The sequence below is a fragment of the Dromiciops gliroides genome, chromosome 1 (assembly GCF_019393635.1).
Source record: "Dromiciops gliroides isolate mDroGli1 chromosome 1, mDroGli1.pri, whole genome shotgun sequence".
In the NCBI taxonomy this organism is placed as follows: Eukaryota; Metazoa; Chordata; class Mammalia; order Microbiotheria; family Microbiotheriidae; genus Dromiciops; species Dromiciops gliroides.
In genome coordinates this window covers 637,811,369-637,831,715 of record NC_057861.1, presented here as the reverse complement: position 1 = coordinate 637,831,715, position 20,347 = coordinate 637,811,369, and the positions used below count along the sequence as shown (strand labels likewise).

The 20,347-nt window shown below is 39.0% G+C and overlaps 1 protein-coding gene across 2 annotated transcripts in view; it reads left to right on the top strand.

Moving 5' to 3' along the window:
- NTN3 (netrin 3) overlaps window positions 1-16,799 on the top strand; it is a 38,411-nt gene extending 21,612 nt beyond the window's left edge. Inside the window, exon 7 of one of the 2 annotated variants that reach the window (XM_043971776.1) lies at window positions 16,682-16,799. The gene's annotated coding sequence lies outside the window, so the exon portion shown is untranslated. The remainder of the gene's footprint in view (window positions 1-16,681) is intronic. The other variant, XM_043971769.1, reaches the window with a different exon arrangement.
- The last annotated feature ends 3,548 nt before the right edge of the window (window positions 16,800-20,347 follow it).

Sequence of the window (20,347 nt, the reverse complement as noted above, 5' to 3'; positions counted from 1 at the left end):
GAATGCTCCCTTTCCTTCTCTCTACCTCCTGATTTCCCTGGCTTCAAGTCCCAGATAAAATCCCACCTCTACAGCCCTTCCCCAATCCCTCTTGACAATCAGTAGTGCCTTCCCTCTATTGATTATTTCCTATTTATCCTGTGTATAGCTTGTTTGTACGTGGTGGTTTGCCTGTTGTCTCCTCCATTAGATTGTAAACTCCTGAGGACAGGAATTGTCTTTTGCCTTTCTTTGTATTTCTAGCACTTAGTAAAATGACAGGCACATAGTAGGCACTTAACAAATCTTTTTGACTTACTGACTAGACAGATAATAATCCCTGATAGCCAAGAAGGTGGATCTGCTCTATTCTGATTTTGTTTCTGTTTTCTCTGCCAAGGAAAATATTTGTTATCCTGGAGATGCTACTCTTTTATACTTATCTTTTGTCCAACAGGGACTTGATATTCAAAATAAAGAGATAGTAAGAGAGCCCTTAGTTAGCCTTAATGAGTTCCAGTCACCTGGCTCAGATGAACCACATTCTCATGTCCTAAAAAAGCTGGCAGATGTGATTGCAGAACCACTGTCAGTGTTAAATAAGATCATGGAAAAGGGCAAATGTTGTCCTGATTTTCAAAAAAGGGAAGAGAACAGAGTTTGCAGACTACAGGCCAGTGAGCTTGACTTCTGTTCCTGGGAATAATCTTTAAAAGATCATATGTGAGGGGCAGGTAGGTGGTGGTGTAGATAGAGCACCGGCCCTGGAGTCAGGAAGACCTGAGTTCAAATCTAACCTCAGACACTTGACACTTATTAGCTGTGTGGCCCTGGGCAAGTCACTTAACCCCAATTGCCTCGCCCCCCCAAAAAAGATCATATGTGAATATGCTATCTTGAAAGGGAACGAGAACTATAGTGACTCCATTAGGAAGAAATCATGCCAGACTAACATCATCTTTTTTGACCGTATTACCAAACTAGCTTATAAAGGGGATGCTATGGATATTTTTACCTAGATTTTAACGAAGCTTTTGATAAAATATCTCATACTGTTCTTTTGGAGAAGATGGAAAGATATAAATCAGATGATAATACAACCAGATGGATTTGGAACAACTTAAATATCAGTACTCCAAGAGTATGTTAATAGTTCAGTTTCAGTGTAGAAGGAGATCTGCAGGGAAGTTCCATAGGGATTTCCACTTGATCCTGTGCTGTTTTAAACATTTTTATCAATGACTTAGATAAAAGCATAGATGATATGTTCAAAAAATTTGCAGATGACACAATGCTGAAAGAGACAGCTAGTACACCAAATGACAAAAGCAGATTCCAAACAGATCTTGACAGGCTAGAGAAGTGGTGTCAAAGTCAAATAGAAAAGGATCCTTGAAGGCCACATATTGACTTAGAAAACCACAAATTTACATTATGTATGTTGTACTGTATTTTAATTTATTTTGTTAAACATTTCCTAATTACATTTTTTTTAATTATTTATTTTTTTGCAGGGCAATGGGGGTTAAGTGACTTGTCCAGGGTCACACAGCTACTAAGTGTCAAGTGTCTGAGGCCAAATTTGAACTCAGGTACTCCTGAATCCAGGACTGGTGCTTTATCCACTGCGACACCTAGCTGCCCCTCCTAATTACATTTTAATCTGGTGTGGCCTGGTGAAGTGAGTTTGACACCTCTAGGCTAGAGCACTGAGCTAATAGGAAACCCAATAGATAAAAATGTAAAGTCTTGCCTGGAATTAACTCTACAGATATAAGATTGGGGAGGCATGGGTAAGCAGCAGTTCTGAAAAGGATCTGAAATCTTTACTGGATTGTAAACTCAGTTTGAGTTAGCAGTGTGATGTGACAGCCCCCAAAAAACTAATCCAATCTTGAGTTGCATTAGGAGGGACATAGATTCCCAAAACAGAGAAGTGATAATCCCAGTGTACTCAGCACTTGTCCTGTGCCAGCTGGAGAATTGTGTACAATTCTGAATGCCATAATTAAGTTCGAGTGTCCAGAAGAAAGCAGCTAGAATGGTCAAGGTCTCTGAGTTCATAACAGAAGAAATGTGCATTTTTAGTCTTGAGAAAAGAATACTTGGATGGGATGTGACAGCTGTGTCCAGGCATTCCAAGAGCCATCATGTGGAGAAAGGCTTAGATTTCTTCAGTTTGCTCCAGAGGACAGAACCACAAGCAACAGAAGTGGGTAGAAGTTGTAAAGAAACCCATTTAGTAGTGATGTCAGAAAAAAACTTCCTGGTCATTAAAGCTGTCCAGAAGTAGAATGCACTGCCTCAAGAGGTGGTGGGGTTTCCCCCTTGGAAATCTTCAAACAAGCTGGACAACCACCTGTCAGATATGTTATAGCAGGGGTTCTTTCATGTATAGGTTAAACTGGCTGAAATCTCTTCCAATTTTCCTAATTTGGTGACTTTGTAATAAGTTTCCCAGTACAGATATTTATGATGGGGGAAGGAAGGGAACAGTTTTTATTAAGCACCTACTGTGTGCCAGGCACTGTGCCAAATGCTTCACAAATTTATGTCATAATGTTATGTAGTAAGTCATTAGATAATTACAAAACAAAGTGTCATGTGAGGGCTAAGGTGGGAAAGTCATTGTCAACTAGGGCATGATGTGATCAGGGAAGCTGGAACAAATAGGATTTAAGTTAGGCTTTAAAGGATGGTTAGGAATTCAGCCAACAAAGGAATTCCAGGCATAGGGAACAGTATGAACAATGTCACTGAGGTATAAAGGTACATGTAATTTTCCAAGAACAGAAAATTTAAAGCATATTGCTTATGTAAGATAGGTAATATAAGGTTAGAAAGAAAGGGACCAGATTGTAGAGTGCCTTGGATGTCAGTCAAAGAAGACTGAAGTTTAGTGAGGCAATAGAAAACGACTGATTTCTAGTGGAGGAGCGATGTAACCAGCTCTTTGTAGAAGAGAAATTCTTTTGGCAGAAGTCTTAATAATAAATTGGAGAAGAAGAGAGTAGTGTCCAGAAGACCCAGTAGGAGGTAATGACACATTCGGTTGGGTGTTAATAAGAGACAATACTAGGGCCCAGTGGATAAAGCACCAGTCATGAATTCAGGGGGACCTGAGTTCAAATCTGACCTCAAATGCTTGACACTTACTAGCTGTGTGACTCTGGGCAAATCACTTAACCCCAACTGCCTCACAAAAAAAAAGAAAAGAAAAGAAAAAAAGAAAAAGAAAAGAATATATTTACTCTCTACTTCTTTTTATTCACTTTGAACAATTAAAATGCTAAATAAACTTTTGGCAGAAAAAAAAAGACAATACTAGGGTGGAAGCAGTAGGAATAAAGAAGGAATAAATGCAAGTGGTAAAGGTGGATAAGATGGTTACTTGTTTGACAAAGTGCAACTAACAAGAAAGAAGGTTCTAATATTGAAGGCACATTTGGCCTCACAGAGATCCCTAAACCTTGGTGGAATATACCCATGACTGGAATGTAGTTCTAAGAATATACCTTATTTAAAATAAACAGGATAGGTAAAAGATGAAGAATAACATTGTATGCAATAGTGTATGTTCTCATGGGAAGAAATCTAAGCTGAAATGGGAAAAAATGTTCCCATTGCCGAAGATAATTTGATGAAATTCAGTTTAATTTCACGTTTTTTAAGCACCCAATAGATGTCAGGGGTGCAAAAAAGAAAACAAAAACAGTTTCTGCCATCAAGGAATTTATATTCTACTGAAGGAAAGTAATATGTACACACTTAAGTAAATATACAAAATATCCAAAGCAATTTGAAGAAGGGGGGACCCTAATAATTGAAGGAATCAAGGAAGTTCTCATATTGGAAGGTGGGGGCAGAACTTAGGTTGAAACTTGAAGCATTGGGTGTAAATGAGGGAGAGTATTACAGGCATGGGGATGGGATACGGAATGTTGTGTTAATGTAAGCGTTAAATAGGCCAGTTTGACTGGAATGAACAGTGCATGAAGGGAGAATAATGTGAAATCAGCCAGGAAATATAGGCTGAAGGCAGTATTATGAAAGGACTTTAGATACCAAATGGAGGAGGTTACATTTTGTCCTACGGGCAAAAGAGAGCCTGGAGCTATCTGTACCGAGGAGTGAGGCAGATTTGTTATTTTAGGAAGATCATTTTGGTAGCTATATATGAAAGAGAGTTTGGAGAGGGAAAAGATGTAAGGCAGAGCGATTGGAGGGTTATTGCAGTAGTCTCGGTGAGAGGTGGTAAAGGTCTAAACTAGGGTTCTTGGAGTATGAATGGAAAGCTGTGGAGGTAGGATTGGCAAAGCTCGGCAAGTGATTGGATTACAGTGTGAGAGTAAGACTCTAGGGTAGCTTCTAGATTGGAAGAATGGTGGTATCCTTGACAAGAGAGAAGTGAAAAGAAAGAGTTGAGTTTAAGAAAAAAAATAAATGAGCTCAGTTTTAGACATGTCTGAGCTGTCTGTGACATCTAAATAGAAATATCCAACAGCAGTTGATAAAGGGAGACTGGTGGTCAGGAAAGAAATGAGGACTGGATCTGTAAATTTGGGGTCATGTGGAAGAAGATGATGGTTGAACGAATAGGAGCTGATGGGATCACTGAGATAAAGTGGAGACTGAGAAGGCAAGAGGACTCAAGACAGACTCCTAGTAGTCACCCCCACACATCAGGGATAGTTGATGAATGATAATATAGTAAAGGAGATTGAGAAGTGACCAGACAGGTAGGAGGAGAACCAAGTAAGGGCAGTGTCATGAAAACCCAGGGAGGAGAGAGTATCCAGAAGGAGGAGGGGTTGCTCAGTAGTGTCAGTACTGAGCAAAAGCCATTGGATTTAGCAATAAAGAGGTTATTGCTGATCTTGGAGAAAGTAGAACTCGTCATGCCAAACTACCTTCCCTTCCCAGACTTGTAGATTAGGAAAATGTTGGAGATATCCTTTACCTGCTCTTTTGGATAGATGCAGAGATTTTGGTCAGACAATAGGAGATCAAATGAATTCAGAACTTAGCAAATGTCTGAACCCCAAGGGCCATTAATGGTTCAGTGTCATCTTGGAAGGGGGGGTATCCAGTGGAATTCCCTGGGGATCCATGTTTGACCCCATGTTGTTTAACATTTTTATTAGTGACTTGGATTGTGGAATAGACGGAATACTTATCAAGTCTGCAAGTGACACAAAGCTAACGCAGTGAAACACTTTAGCAGGAAAGGATACTGGCCAACTCTATTAAGATGAATTTTATATTCGGGTTCAAAGAATTTACAAGTACAAAATGGGGTAGGCATGGCTAAACGGAAATTCATCTGAAAAGGCCTTGGCTTAGTGGACTGCAAGCTCGTTATGAGTCAGTGGTGTGATGTGGCAACCACAAAAGCTCATGTGATCTCGAGCATCATTAAAAGACCTAGTTTCTAAGAAAAAAAAGATGTTAGTTTAGTTCCAAGGCATTCTGCTTTGGTCAGACCGTATTTGGAGTATTATGTTCAATTCTGGGCACCAGACGGACAAATTGAGGGAGAAGAACTGGATGCTGAGAGGCCCAGAGTTCATGATATATCTATATCTATATCTATATCTATATCTGTGTGTGTGTATGTATATATGTGTTTGTATATATATGTGTGTGTGTGTGTGTGTGTGTGTGTGTGTGTGTGTGTATGTATATATAAAGACTGATTGAAGGAACTAGGGATGTTTATCCTAGAGAAGAGAAGACTTAGCAGGGATATGACGTCTTTCTTCAGGTATCTGAAGGGCTGTCATGTGGGAGAGAGATTAGACTTGTTCAGCTTGGCTCTAGAGACCAGAAATAGGTGCACTGGATAGATATTGCAGAGAGGCAGATTTAGGCTTAAATATTTTTGAGATAATTAGAGCTAGCTAAAAGTAAAATGGACTGCTTCAGGAGATAGTAGGTTACCTCTCTTTGGAGACCTTTGATCAAAGGCTAGCTGAGCACTTGTTATATGTTGCAGAGGAGATTCTTGTTCAGATTTAGATTGGACTAGATGGCCACTGAGCTCCCTTCTCATTTGGAAGTTCTGGGAATCAAAAGGACCCGGTAGCTAATTGGGTATGAATTTTGAGGGTTTTCTCAAGATATGCATATATCAATGAATCATCATACATTTGCGACCACAGTGATTTGTAGTTATTTTTTTGTTTTGCTTGTTTTGGCATGCTTTTCCCCCAGCAAGTCAGTGAAGAGCCCATGTTTTGTTTTGTTTTTCATACCTCACGCATCTGCTACATTCTGTGTCTTGATGAGTACTTTGAATGAATAAAGCATATTTGAGGGAGTAAGTTGAATTTGCTTACCAGAATACCATCCAACAGTCACTCAGTTAGTCAATAAACATTCATTAAGCTCCTACTATGTGCCAAGTACTTGTCTTCGCATAGTGCTTGAGATACAGATCCAAAAAAAAAAAAGAGAGAGACAACAAAATGGAGGACAACAGCACACAAAAGGAAACTGAAAAGCAGACAGGAGAGAGGGGATTGGGAGAAGGGAAGGAGAAAGGAGCACAATGAAGAGTCCAAAAGAGTATATCAGTGGGAAAGAGATGAGGTGTGAGTATTGAGGCTATTTTGATCTTATAGGATAATAAGAGTTCCCAATGATAGGGTTTCTGAGGGCATGATGGAGAAGTCCCAAGGAGTGCAGCTGGATGGGGAATGAGGAGAGAAAAAGTTTTCCTTGTTCTATTCTCATGACTTCCTTCCATTAATTATTTTCTATTTATCCTATGTGTAACTTGGGGTTTTGTGTGTGTATATATATATGTGTATATTTGTTGCCTCCCCATTAAATTATGGTTTCTTGAGAGCAGGAATTGTCTCTTTTTGTATCCCCATGCCTAACACATAATAGGTGCTTAATGAATTTTGATTGATTGATTGATCCTATGAAAGATGAAGGATCAGGATTAATTCTCCCACTCTGTTCTCTTCCTCTTTTCTATAATGTCTTATTTGTGCCTTTTCCTATATACCTATTTATTTTGTTCTTTATTGAAGCTACTTTTCCTCTACACCTTCTAGAATGTGAGCTCCTGGAGGGCAGGAATCTCCATTCCATATGTGTCTAACCTCTCTTTTACAAATGAGGAAATTGCAACCCAGAAGAGTCAACTGATTTCCCCAAAGCCACATAGTTTGTTATTCCTTTATTCCATGAGGTGCATACTCACTCATAAGTTTATTTCTGTCAGTGAGAAAGAACAAGAGAAAGGAAAAACAGTTATACTTTTATTTGGTCATAACATTGCCAATACAAAAATCATTAAATACTATTGTTGTCTTCTATAAATCAAAATTTTTTTGTTACTAATAATAGATTCAAGAAAGTCCCATATATATATATATATGTTCATTTTGCCAATTCAACTAATTGTGATTTTTTTTTTTTTACTTCTATCATTGCTTGTTTAAAATGGTTTAAGTGTATAGGTATAGAACCACATTGTCCAAGAGCTGCAAAAATTCACAGTTCCCCCTCGTTTTGATGTCCTCTGTTTTGATTTCATTTATTTTTGGTGAGGCATTTGGGATTAAGTGACTTGCCCAGAGTCACACAGCTAGTAAGTGTCAAGTATCTGAGGCTAGATTTGAACGCAGGTCCTCCTGACTCCAGGGCTGGTGCTCTAGCCACTGTGCCACTTAACTGCCCCTCCCCCTCTTTTTTGATAGCATTTTCAAAGAGAAGACATGATTTAGGATACTCACCTTTTTAAAAGAACTTTTTTTTTTCCTTTTTAGAAAGCTAATTTTAAAATTTTTTATAGTTGATTTCTTGCCATCAGTTGTCACTATGAAATAGCACTATTGTAACCAAAGATTGGTTGTTTAGTTGTTTTTCAGTCGTGTCTGATTCTTCGTGACCCTGTTTGGGGTTTTCTTGGCAAAGATACTGGAGTGACTTGCCATTTCCTTCTCCAGTTAATTTTATAGATGAGTAGCTGAGACAAATGGGGTTAAGTGACTTGCCCAGGGTCACACAGCTAGTATGTGTTTGAGGCCAGATTTGAACTCAGGAAGAAGAGTCTTCCTGTCTCCAGGCCTGGCAATTCTATGGGGCTCTAATTCTAACCCTAACCAAAGATTAACTAGTTAGCAAACTCTACTTCCTTTATTTTTCAAATGTAGTGTGTCTCCCCCCCAAAAAAACCCCACAAAACAAATACAGTGTGTTTCCTCTAGGTGTTGTTAGTCTTAATAATTTGGGTGCCCATTGTTCTTAGAAATACCTCATTAGAATTAAATTTCTTAACATTGAAGAGAACCTGTTTTCTCTCCCTTCTCCCTTTACTTTCCCTCCTCCCCCAGCCCCACCCCTGTCAGTAACATGCTGTTGCCTTTTTATCACTCTATACCATTCCCAACTCCTATTTGGTTTCCAGGCTTAGAGAACAGGAATTATTAGAGGGCTAGCAGCTAAGGTTTTGGTTACTCCTGCTTTGGACCTTTACAAACTAATGCAACTCCCCACAGGTCTAAGGTTATCAGAATAAAAATGTCAGTCATGTAATTGCTGTAAGTTGATTAATTAATATAGTAAACCTCAGTGTTTAAGGATATCTGTTATGTAAAAGGTTGAAGAGGAACCCAGCTCTGTAGAACTGTAGGACTTCCTTGACTGTGAACATGTGAAAATTCTGGCCCTTAAAGACATAGAAAAAAGAGAATCCCTGGATGTGGACTTTCTACCTCAGGTGTTAGCTTTAAGAATATGAGGGTACCTGGATCACAGTTGTAACTTCAGCATACATCCAAGCCCATCATCTTGGTTCTAAGACTGGCCTTGGAAAAGATGATCAAGAGTTAGGAATGGGGGTCTGAGTGTGAGGTCTGCAAGTATTTTAGGGAAATACAGTCAAAATGCCCCAGGCCTCTGCCTCTAGCTAGCAGAAGCCATTGGGGTGGGGTGTGGGGGGTGGGGTGTTCCTGTGGAGGTTGGAGATTAAGGACTGGCTTTTGATTGCATCTTTTTTTTTTTCCTTACCCTGAAGGCTCCTTGGAGACAGATTGAAGAGAATTAATGGTTAGGTATATCACCCCACATATAGTGTTACTTCATACAATCAGGCTTAATTTGTGTATACTATCTTTGTCATGTGAAAATAAAACTTTCAAATTTAATTAGGAAAGTTGTGCTCCCCATTTTATAGATGAAAATTTTATGGGTCTTGTGACTCAGCATTAGTAGAGGATACAAGGTAGGAACATACAATGAAGTATGTTCAGCCATGACTGGGAATTGTATAAAAAGGTTTTGGTCAATGTCAAGAGGACTACAAGGGAAAGGTGATGGATGATGAGAGATGGATTGTAATTTAGAAGGAAAAAACTAGGTTACCAGCTATGCAGGAAGCAACAAATTTGCTTTGGCTGTAGGAGTCACTCCCAAAGTGTTGCTTTAAAAGAAAAAGAAATAAGATGGGGAAAAAACAGCATGATGTTATACAACATGGGTCTCTACTGGACATTTGGAATGGAAACCAGGTTCCTGGGTACTCTTTGGGGCTATTGGAAACCCTGGTGTTAAGTGGGGAAAGAGCTGAACCTAGATAGAGCAGGCATGGTAGTAGCACATGGGGTCTCTCAGGTCCTTAGAGTAGAGCTATCAGGAATTTTCCTTTTTAGTTACTATGATGATAAAATTAAAGCTCATTTGTTTACAAGAATGAAGTTTTGGGTACCTAGCTACACAACTTGTAGAGCCTTTTTGTGTTTTCAGTGTGGGCAGTTGGCAGTGGGTTGGGTCATAGCAGAGCCAAAATGGTGGCATAAGGCAGGAACTTTCTCGAACTCTCCCAAATTCCACCCAAATAACCTATAAAATAATACCTCAAAATGAATTCTGGAGTGGTAGAACTAACAAAAAGGTAAGGTGAAACCATTTTCTAGCCCAAGACAACTTAGAAGGTCAGCAGGAAAGGTCTGTCTGGCTTTGGGTAAAAGGAGAAAGCAGCCCAATGCAATCAGTGTCCAAGCAAGTCTCTAAGCCCCAGCACAGGTCAGCAAACTGAGCCCTTGCAGCCCTGGTACAGCAGCCCACAGGCAGAGTAGCCAGCTGTGAGACCTCCAGCCCCCACCATAGCAGGTTGAATGGCCAGGCTTAGTGGCCCTGGCAGAGCTCAACTTTAAAAGTCATGAAATAGACTGGAAAATTAGTAAAAACAAATAAACAAAAAGCCAAAGCAAAACCCTAACTATAGAAAGTTACCTGTGGTGATAGGGAAGATCAAAACATAAATCTCAGAATGGGATAACAATATCAAATGCCTTCATGTGAAGTCTCAAAAAAAATGTGAATTGGTTTTAGGCCCAGAAAGAACTCCTGGAAGATCATAAAGAGGATTTTAAAAATCAAATAAGAAGGTACAAGAAAAATTGGGAAAAGAAATGAGAGCTGTGCAAAAAATCGTGAAAAAAGAATCAACAGTTTGGTTAGGAAGCACAAAAAAAAAAAAGAGGTACAAAATTTCACGGAAGAAACAACTTATAAAAATAGAATTGGCCAAATGGAAAAGGAGGTACAAAAGATAACTAAAGAAAATAATTCCTTAAAAATTAGAATTGGGCAGGTGGAAACTAATAACCTATGAGACATCAAGCATCAATCAAACAAAATCAAAAGATTGAAAAAAATAGAAGAAAATTAAATTTCCAATGAGAAATGGAAAAACAAATGACTTGGAAAATAGATCCAAGAGAGATAATTTAAGAATTTTTGGACTGAAGCCATGATAAAAAACAAAGAGCCTAGACATAATATTTTAAGAAATTAGCAAGGAAAAACCTGCCCTGATATTCTAGAACCCAGAGGATAAAATAAAAATTGAAGGAATCTACCAATACCTCCTGAAAGAGATCCCCAAATAAAAATTCCACAGAATACTATAGTCAAATTCCAGAACTCTCAGGTCAAGGAGAAATACTGCAAGCAGCAAGAAAGAAACAATTCCACAGTCAGGATTACATAGGATTTAACAAATTCTACATTAAAGGATGGGGAGGACTTGGAATATGATATTCCAGAATGCAAAGGAGCAAGGATTACAACCAAGAATCGTCTACCTTCGGGGGAGAAAATTGGATATTCAATGAAATAGAGAACTTTCGAGCATTCTGATGAAGAGAACAGAGCTGAACAGAAAATTTGATTTTCAAATATAAGACTCTAGGGATGCTTAAAAGGTAAACAGGAAAAGAAAACATAAGGGATCTAATATGGTCAAACTGTTTACTTCCCTACACTGGAAGATGTACTTGTAACTCTTAACAACCTTATCACAATTAGGCAGTTAGGAGTATGCATAGACAGAGGGTATGGTTATGAATTGAGAGTTTCTGCAGTTGGTGATAAACTATGAAAATACCAACACTCATGTGTGAAAAGAAAGGATGACAGAGGAACCTGGGGAAGGTTTGCTTATGACACTTTTTCTTAACCCTCACAGCATCTGATTAGAAATTTGCCCATTGTTGTCCTAGACTCCTGTGTGCCTGAGGGACAAAAATGTAGGGAAGTTTCTTGTACCTGCCCTTGATGTATGCTACTGAGTTATCTGGCTGTTTGACCTTCGGTCCCCTAGAATCTTGTCAGCTGCAGGAAATTAAAACTACCTCTCCCATGTTGCCACATTATTTTGAACCTCTAATTGTGTAACATGTAGAAAAGCAGCTAGGTTCTTAATTTCTGGTCCAAATCTTGCCAATAAAGAACTGTTTTCATAGGACAGAGAACCATTATAAAGAAGTTCTCATATAGAAATTTCTCATAGATACCCTTAATTTAGGGTGGAAGAATTTAAGCATTAATAACTGTAAGCTAACAAAAGAGGTATATTTCATCCTTCTTATGATACCTTTCACTGATCTTTATATTTTTTATCTTTAGTTATGAACTTGATAGGTCTGGAGGCTGACAAAGCAGCCCAGTATAGTCTAGGGTCCCTAGGTTGTCCCTGCACCGTGAATAACCAACTTGTGAGGGTATACGGCACTTGAATACAAGGGTGTTCTGGGGGATGGAAGAGAAGAAATCTGCTTCATTTGGCAAAACAAAAGTTTAAAATAAGCCCTTTTTTTCTCCTCCCCTTTTTGTTTTCTTGTAAGCAATGCCTAGACTATGGCAGGAATGGGGTAGCATGGCTAAGGATTTAGGGTAGGAATTGCCTGAGCCAAGTTGAAGGTTCTAAGAAATAAGCTTGAGCCTAGGGCCATAGATTTATTATTTATTTATTTATTTATTTATTTGCAGGGCAATGAGGGTTTAAGTGACTTGCCCAGGGTAACACAGCTAGTGTCAAATGTCTGAGGCCAAATTTGAACACAGGTCCTCCTGAATCCAGGGCTGGTGCTTTATCCACTGTGCCACCTAGCTGCCTCCCGGGTCATAGATTAGAACTATAAAAGATTTTGTTGTTCAATCATTTCAGTCATGTCTGACTCGATGACCCTATTTGGGAGTTTCTTGGCAAAGATATTGGAGTGGTTTGCCATTTCCCTTCTCTAGCTCATTTTTGAGAGGTGGAAATTGAGGCAGACAGGGTTAAGTGACTTTCCCAGGTCACACAGCTAGTAAGTGTCTGAGGCTGGATTTGAACTCAGGTAGATAAGTCCTTCCTGACTTCAGGCACTGCCCTCTATCCATTATGCCACCTATCTCATTTTTACAGTTGAGAAAACTGATGCACAGGGGGGGTCAACGATTTGGTCAGGGTCACAAAGGCAGTAAGCAATAGGACGTAAAATTTGAAGCCAGTTCTTTTGACTTTAATGTTTTTTCACATTCCATGCCTCCTTGTTTGTTGTGCCAGGTCTGGGCACTTTGCCAAGTCTGTGTGCTTATATTAAAACAGTAAGTTAAATTCTACTTCCTTCAAAATTGAGAGGATTATTGGCCTGAGTATCAAAAGAAGGTTTAGGGGGCAGCTAGGTAGCGCAGTGGATAGAGCGCCAGTCCTGGAGTCAGGAGTATCTGAGTTCAAATCTGGCCTCAGACACTTAACACTTACTAGCTGTGTGACCCTTGGCAAGCCACTTAACCCCAAATGCCTTACTAAAAAAAAAAAAGTAGGTTTAGGCTTGTTTGAGGTTTATTAGACCAGTATTATCTTCTGTAGGAAGAATAATATGGAAATAAACAAGAGCTAGGATTTTTTTTCAGCCACTTCTAGATGACTGTGAGCATCACTTATGTGTGTGACAAATATTTATAGTCAAGACAAACAAATTCTTGCATTGGCCATGTCCAAAAAATATTTGTCTCAATTTGTACCCTGAATCTGTTAGGTTTTGGTCAGGAGCATTTAGCATATTTCCTCATGAAAATCACAGAGGTCCCTCTGGAATCTCCGGCCTGGGTCATGCATATGATCCACTATTCTGTAAGTTTTTCAAGGTCATTCGTTTTTGCCAAGGTGTTGGTGTTTGTAGAAATTGTATCTCTTGGTTCTGCTCATTCCGTCTGCATCAATTCCTAGAAATTTTTTCCATATTGCTCTGAAACCACCCACCCCATGTTTATTGCTACACAATAGCATTCTATCACATTATGTACCCATAATTTGTTCCAGCCATTCTCCAGCTGATGGGCAACCCCTTAGTTTCCTATTCTTAGCCAACACAAAAAAGAGCTAGGATAATTTCTTGCTTCCAGATGACATGTCCACTAATAGCATTTCTCTGCGATCTCAAGCTTTCCTCCTTCTTTTTTTCCCCTTAATAAAAACCACAGAAGATCTAAAATCTCTTGTCCCTGCCTGCCTAAAGAACATTACCTGGATAGCAGAACAAAGTCCGGGATAACAAGAAGGCCTTGGATAACTTCTCCGTGCCATTTGCAAGTCCTTGCAAACAGGTTACCTGACTTGCCTATACTCTGGCAAGCACAGTTCCAGCTTTGCTTCTTCTAGTCATTCCTTTTTTTTTTTTTTTTTTTTTGTGCAGGGCAATTGGGGTTAAGTGACTTGCCCAAGGTCACACAGCTAGTAAGTGTCAAGTGTCTGAGGCCGGATTTGAACTCAGGAACTCCTGAGTCCAGGGCCGGTGCTTTATCCACTGCGCCACCTAGCCGCCCCCTAGTCATTCCTTTTTAAAGGAGACTTCTAAGGGATGATAAGTGGCTTTGGAGTTTCTAGTTTAATATTCAACCTGAATCTGGGGAGAGCTGGGTGAAGGTTAATACTCTTCTGGCTAGTGCCTGTCTTGTTTATAAATATGCTTGCCATTATGAAGAATAATTGGTGGGGTGGGGGTGGGAAGAGAATGGAAGCAATAAAGTTAAAATAAGACTGTTAAGCTGAACTGAGACTTCTTGTAAATAGAGAAAAAAGATAGTCCTACACTTTACAAAGAGTAGGCAATTCTACCCTGAGTGGTTCCAACCTATAGCCCAATAGTCTGTAACATTTTTGATCATGCTCCCTCATTAGTAACAAAATTTTATTATGTATCTTCCATTATGTATATTTATGTATATATTATTATGTATATATTTATTTGTAAGTTATAGAATTCACTATTATACTAATAATTGTGTATATTATAAAATTTATGAGAAGCAACATGGCATAGTTTGGCAATTCTCAAAAAGTGGTCCAGGTGTCCCTGGGGGTCCCTGAAGTTAAAAATTTTTCATAATACTAAGACACTTTAATTTCTAATATAGTAAATATCAATAGATATAACCCACATAAACAAAAGCTCTTTGAGGAGTTTCCAGTTTTTAAGAGTATAAAAGGGTCTTGTGTCCAAAAAATTGTAGAACCACTGGTCTGGTGGATACATATGTGGCCTTAGAGCCAGGAAGTCCTGGGTTCACACCTCTACCACATGCTGGCACATACTTGTGACCTTGGGAATTTAACTTCACTGTACTCTAGGTAACTCCTTAATACTGGTAGGTGCAGAAAAGGTGCCAACCTTTATTGGCAGAAGAGTTTGCTTGTCAGGAAGTTCCCTATGACAATAAAATCAGTCTAGTCCCTATCCCTATAAAACTTATACACACACACACACAGATTAAAAAGGATGAGGTAAAGACAAAACAATATTTGATACTGGAATAAATAGGGAGCCACTGGAGAGACATGGTCAGATTTACACTTTAAGAATATCAATTCGTTGCAGCTGTGTAGAGGATGGATTGCAATGGGGAGAAACTTTAGCAAGGGAACCAATTGGGAAGCTATTGGTGATAGCCCTGGTAAAGCTGATGAAGGCCCAAATCAGGGTAGTGGTTGCATGAATAGGGGTGGCTTTGAGAAACATGGAGGTAGAAATGACACATTTTGATAGCAGGTTTGATATATGGAGTGAGGGAAAACAAGTAGTTAAGAATGATACAAAGTTTTAAAACCTGGGTAACTGGAAAGATACTGATGGTATCTTCACAGAAAGGGGACAGTTTGAAAGAGGGAAGTGGCTTGGATGAGGGGAGGGGAGAGGAGCAGACTATACAAGATCAGTAATGACAATCACAGGCCACCTATGTCAGCGAATATTGAGTGACTCACTTATTCCACCCAAAACAAAAGTTAGGGAGAGTAAGACAGGAGATAGGAAGGAGTAGTTCTTTTTTTTTTTTTTTGCGGGGCAATGGGGGTTAAGTGACTTGCCCAGGGTCACACAGCTAGTATGTGTCAAGTGTTTGAGGCCGGATTTGAACTCAGGAACTCCTGAATCCAGGGCCGGTGCTTTATCCACTGCGCCACCTAGCTGCCCCCCAGGAGTAGTTCTTATTCGGCGGCTACTGTTCCAAAGCTCAGAGCCTGCCAGTTGAGGAGTTCCTGTAGCAGTCACGATGTGAACTGAGGGGCAGGGTGTGGGCATACTGGCAATAGAATAGGACATTTTGCTTGCAGCAAAGCAGCTGATGTAGATGAATAGGGCCAGAAGTAGAAGGAGCTAGAGCTGGGAAGTTTTGAGGTGGAAGGGGGCAAAAGTAGGGGAGTTGTGAGTGAGAATGGAAAAGAGAGTGGTTCTTATGTTAGAGACAAGCCCATGCTAGGTTATCAAGGGAAGGGTAGAATATGATCATTTTCTCCTACTCCCACTATTTCATTAGTTGAATACATGCTTCTGAGGATCATTCCATGGTCCCCACTTTGGAGTCCACTACCTTAGCCACCAATACCTCCACAATAGTTTTGGCCTTGAGGTAAGGCTCCCAGTTATTATTATTCCCTCACCTACAGTACCTTGGCTGTCAGCCTAAAGGGTCTCTGGGCTTGGCAACCAGATCCCCGCCCCCCCAAAACACACACATTTAACAAAGAGCTGAGAGAAAGAAAATCTCAGCCTGATTTTATCCCAAATACAGATACATAAAAGAAATACACACTGACTATTTTCAAGGCTCTTTTGGTGTGAGCCAGATAATTCTTGTCCTAGCATCAAGTATAGGTAAATTTGCTGGACTTCTTTCAGAAGGACTTCAAGACAAATTGATTTAAAATAAAACTTATTCAATCACTAGTCTGTATGCCTCAATTTTGATAAAATTTTTATAAGAAAATACATTCTTGAATTTGATATAACCATGATTCATTATCTTCTGAGATCAGAAGGAGGTTCTGTGGGAGGGGAAGGGAAGGGAAGGAAAGAAATGTTGGCTTCATTTTTAGAAAGCAAAACATTTTAACAGTGGAATGATTTTTTAATTTTTTCAGATGAACTTCCAAGATACATCAGAAATCTGAAAGATGAACTGGTTATTTACTGAAGCTAACTGAAACCGCTATTTATAACACCATTGGACAAAGTTAACAATCTCCCAATTCAAAAGGTCAGTTTCAAAGTTTCATCGTCATGAATGTCTATAGAATATTTTATGCCAAAGAAATCAATTGTCTGGTGGCCAGCCTCTGAATGAGCTTCTCCATACTTAGCTGGATTGGTGCTCAGTTAGGGTCTGACATGGAGATGAAACCCAAAACTTCTTTTTTTGGGGGGGCGGGGGACGGGGGCCAATGAGGGTTAAGTGACTTGCCCAGGGTCACACAGCCAGTAATGTCAAGTGTCTGAGGCTGGATTTGAACTCGGGTCCTCCTGAATCCAGGGGCCAATGCTTTTTCACTGCGCCACCTGGCTGCCTCTAAACCCAAAGCCTCTTCACTTTTGTAGACCACCTGGGGATTTAATTCTGTTAGAATAACCAGCCTTCCAGAATTTCAGGCCATTCATGGCTAATGTGGGGATTTGTTTTGCGTGACTATAATATTTGGAATGGGTTTTGTTTTTCTTACCTTCTCAATTAGTCTGGAAGGGAGAGGAGAAAAGGAAGGCTTCAGAACTAGAAATAAAATGAAATTGAATTAAGGAAAAAAGGAATTCAGGTCATTCCTGTGCTATGATAAGCAACAGAATAGGGTTTTTGCAGTCATGGCAAAATATGACACAGATAAAACTACAAAACTGGTGCCTGGGTCTCTGAAGCTCTCTCTAGTATCCTGCAAGGAAGTGACTAAGATAGGAACAAAGATACAAAAATACATTTTTAACTAAGCATCCATAAGTATTAATTTAAACTGGTACTCCTAAATGTAAAACTTCGAATCCAATGAAAAGTTGAGTTGATACATTATTGGAGGAACTAAGCCACGTGCACATTGACATTCTCACTATAAATTTCAAATACAATGATATAAACAAGTTATAGCTAAATGAAAGAGTGTCTCAGCTATTTTCTCCTCAGAAAACAAATAAAGGAATTGGTGAAGTTGGTTTCATCTTGCACCCACAGAGAAAAAGAAATGTAATTTCATGATCTTCATGAAGGTGGTTGTGGCTTATGTACCAACATCTGTTGCAGAGGCATTGTGTAATAGAGTCAGCAAAGAACTTGATGAAACTTCCAAACGAAGTCAACATATACCTTGACATTTTGGTGACTTCAGTGTGAAGAAGGGCAAAAGCGGAGAATGGCAAAAATATATTGGAAATATGGTTTGGAATTAAGAAAAGAAAGAGGCCAAAGGATTACAGATAGATAACTCAGAAATCCCCACCCATAAATATGAATACATATATATATATATCTTTATATACTGTATGCTTTCTTTAACAAGAGAATTGGAACCATTTCCTCCTTGATACAGTTTTCAAAAGAATTTCGCAATCCTCAAATCCATAATCATGTAGAAAGTTGCTCCTAAATACTAAAATAAAAATTAAAATGATTCTGAGGTTTCATCTCAAACCTAGCAAATTAGCAAAGATGTCAAAAGACAAATAAATAGTCAGTATTGGAGGAGCCATGGGAAGAAAGGCACACTAATATACTGTTAGAGCTGTGGTTTGACCCAACCATTTTGAAAAACAGTTTGAATTATGTGAGAAAAATCACTAAATTATTCATACCCTTTGTCCCAGAGTTCCTTGTTGTTGTTCGGTCATCATTTTTCAGTCGTGTTCAACTCTTTGTGACCCCATTTGGAGTTTTCTTGGCAAAGATAATGGAGTGGTTTGCCATTTACTTCTCTAGCTCATTATATAGATAAGAAAACTGAGGCAAACAGGGTTAAGTGATTTGCCCAGGGTCACAGAGCTAGTAAGTAGTGTCCGAGGTCAGATTTGAACTCAGGTCTGTTCTGACTGCAGGTCTGGCACTCTAGCCATCACTGTCACCTAGCTGCCCCAGAGCTCCTACTACTGGGACTATATCCCACAAGTAGGTAAAAGACAGAAAAAGTGGCCTCATATATATATATATATATATATATATATATATATATATATATACCAAAATGTTCAGAATGGAACTTTTTTGAGTGCCATCAACTGGGAAGTGACTGAACAAATTGTAGTTGATTAAATCAAATGAAAGATCATTTTGCTTTAAAACTGATGAGCAGGGGGCGGCTAGGTGGCACAGCGGATAAAGCACTGGCCCTGGATTCAGGAGTACCTGAGTTCAAATCCGGCCTCAGACACTTGACACTTGCTAGCTGTGTGACCCTGGGCAAGTCACTTGACCCCCATTGCCCCGCCCCCCCCCCCAAAGTTCAAAACTGGTGAGCAGTTCAGGATAACATGAGACTCATATGAACTGATAAAGAATGAAGTAAGCAGAATCAAAAGAACAATGTATATGATGGCTACAATAATGTAAATGAAAAGAACACTGAAACAAAGCCAGATGCTGAGTAATTATTATGACCAATCTTGGCTTCCTGAAAAGAGATGAGGGAAGTACTTCCTTCCTTTTAGTAGAGAAGTGGAGGACCACAGGAGGACCACAGAATCAGGTGTATAATGTTTAATACACTGGCAGCCATAATTCATGTGTTTGTTGGTTTTGCTTAACTGTTTCTTATTTGTTCCCTGAAAGAGCTCATTTTGTATATTATATCCAAAAATAACTGATGATAGAACAAAATTAATATTTTTAAGCAGGAAGGTGTTATAAACCTGAAGAGTATACACATGAGCACACCACACCACACACACACACACACACACACACACACACACACACACACACCAAACCAAAACCCTGAAATTGACATCTTAACAGATAAGAAATGACTGGTTACTTTTATGGAGGTCATTTCAGAATCAATCTGGAGTCAGATCATTTATTAAAACATAGATCAAAATTAAGAGATTGGAAAAAAAAAGGATAAAAATGAGTTATGATTACACAGCTCCAAACCTGTTTTGACAATCTGTTGCCTCTGAAAAAGTAGAAATGGGCATAAGTAAAATCACTACTTTTCATTATGACTATTACTTAGAAGTTTAACCAATATAACACATTTGCCTTTAGTCAACAAACACCAGATCACCTCTCCATTCAGAGACATGGTAACCCAGTGCAACACCAGAGTACTAACTTGTTTGCAAACTATTGGAGAGGAAGATAATAGGGGGAAAATACAAGAAAAATCATTTAATAAAACAGAAAAAAAGAAAAGGATAGCAGACTTTCAGAAAACTTGGTTTGAAACCCAACCAAACCAGATTATTCTAAGAGCATTTGCAGAACATTGTAAGAGCATTGAAGATAAAAGTTGGAAGGAAGACAACAAATAAATGTAAGATCGAACCAGTCTTCCAGAATTTCAATAGTGATTTATTCTCTTAATCTGGGAGAGTACAACCATAATATTTGGATTGCCACCACCTTGGTACCTCTTAAGTAATGAAGTAGTAGAAGTAATAAAAATATTATGGAAGAAAATGAGGAATCAGAAATAGCACTATAGAAAATTAAATTAGGAATTGTGGCTGGACCCGATCAAATAACTAAAGAAGAAATCCATTTGGAGGTAACATGATTTTAAAGATACTCAGGGATTTTTTTTCTTAATGATATCTAAGGAGAAGATTCCAAA